The sequence below is a fragment of the Phytophthora infestans genome, genomic scaffold (assembly GCF_000142945.1).
Source record: "Phytophthora infestans T30-4 supercont1.31 genomic scaffold, whole genome shotgun sequence".
Lineage (NCBI taxonomy): Eukaryota > Oomycota > Peronosporomycetes > Peronosporales > Peronosporaceae > Phytophthora > Phytophthora infestans.
Genome location: NW_003303728.1, coordinates 2,002,889 through 2,005,023, shown reverse-complemented (window position 1 = coordinate 2,005,023; position 2,135 = coordinate 2,002,889).

Genomic DNA, 2,135 nt, shown 5'->3' with positions numbered 1-2,135 from the left:
CTCGCGAACGGATCCGTACGCATAGAGTCCGTAATTCGTCCGTAGAAGGTAGATAGGGCCTTAGCCACGACGCTCCAGAGTCATATTTTGGCCGACGCCCCTGGTAGATTGATGAAAGTTGTCATATCGGTGATTTGAGAAGCAGGCAAGCCCCGAATCGCTATCCACCTCCCCATGTAGCCTCGCGAACGGATCCGTACGCATAGAGTCCGTAATTCGTCCGTAGAAGGTAGATAGGGCCTTAGCCCCGACGCTCCAGAGTCATATTTTTACCGACGCCCCTGGTAGATTGATGAAAGTTGTCATATCGGTGATTTAAGAAGCAGGCAAGCCCCGAGACGCTATCCACCTCCCCATGTAGCCTCGCGAACGGATCCGTACGCATAGGGTCCGTAATTCGTCCGTAGAAGGTAGATAGGGCCTTAGCCACGACGCTCCAGAGTCATATTTTGGCCGACGCCCCTGGTAGATTGATGAAAGTTGTCATATCCGTAATTTGACAAGCCGTCATGCCCCGAGACGCTAACAACCTCCCCGTGTAGCCTCGCCAACGGGTCCGTACGCATACAGTCCGTAATGCGTCCGTAGAAGGCCGTAGCCCCGACGCTCCAGTGTCATATTTTGGCCGACGCCCCTGGTAGATTGATGAAAGTTGTCATATCGGTGATTTGAGAAGCCGGCAAGCCCCGAGACGCTATCCACCTCCCCATGTCGCCTTGCAAACAAGGCCATATGCATAGAGACCGTAATGCGTCCGTATAAGGTTGATACGGCCTTAGCCCCGACGCTCCAGAGTCATATTTTTACCGACGCCCCTGGTAGATTGATGAAAGTTGTCATATCGGTGATTTGAGAAGCAGGCAAGCCCCGAGACGCTATCCTCCTCCCCATGTAGCCTCGCGAACGGGTCCGTACGCATAGAGTCCGTAATTCGTCCGTAGAAGGTAGATACGGCCTTAGCCACGACGCTCCAGAGTCATATTTGTACCGACGCCCCTGGTAGATTGATGAAAGCTGTCATATCGGTGATTTGAGAAGCAGGCAAGCCCCGAGACGCTATCCTCCTCCCCATGTAGCCTTGCTAACGGATCCGTACGCATAGAGTCCGTAATTCGTCCGTAGAAGGTAGATACGGCCTTAGCCACGACGCTCCAGAGTCATATTTTTACCGACGCCCCTGGTAGATTGATGAAATCTGTCATATTGGTGATTTGAGAAGCAGGGCAAGCCCCGAGACGCTATCCACCTCCCCCCCTGTAGCCTCGCGAACGGATCCGTACCGCATAGAGTCCGTAATTTCGTCCGTAGAAGGTAAACAGGCCTCGCCAGATTGCTCCAGAGTCATATTTTTACCGACGCCCTGGTAGATTGATGAAAGTTGTCATATCGGTGATTTGAGAAGCAGACAAGCCCCGAGACGCTCTCCACCCCCCCATGTAGCCTCGCGAACGAATCCGTACGCATAGAGTCCGTTATTCGTCCGTAGAAGGTAGATAGGGCCTTAGCCACGACGCTCCAGAGTCATATTTTTACCGACGCCCCTGGTAGATTGATGAAAGTTGTCATATCGGTGATTTGAGAAGCAGGCAAGCCCCGAGACGCTTTCCACCTCCCCATGTAGCCTCGCGAACGGATCCGTACGCATAGAGTCCGTAATTCGTCCGTAGAAGGTAGATACGGCCTTAGCCCCGACGCGCCAGAGTCATATTTTGGCCGACGCCCCTGGTAGATTGATGAAAGTTGTCATATCGGTGATTTGAGAAGCAGGCAATCCCCGAGACGCTATCCACCTCCTCATGTAGGCTCGCGAACGGATCCGTACGCAAAGAGTCCGTAATTGGTCCGTAGAAGGTAGATAGGGCCTTAGCCACGACGCTCCAGAGTCATATTTTGGCCGACGCCCCTGGTAGATTGATGAAAGCTGTCATTCGGTGATTTGAGAAGCAGGCAAGCCCCGAGACGCTTTCCTCTTCCCCATGTATGCTCGCGAACGGATCCGTACGCATAGAGTCCGTAATTCGTCCGTACGAAGTAGCTACGGTCTTAGTCACGACGCTCCCGACGTCAGTTTTTTGCCTGACCGCCCTCGCTAGAATGATGAAACTAGTCTGATCATCGGTTGTTAAGCAGGCAGG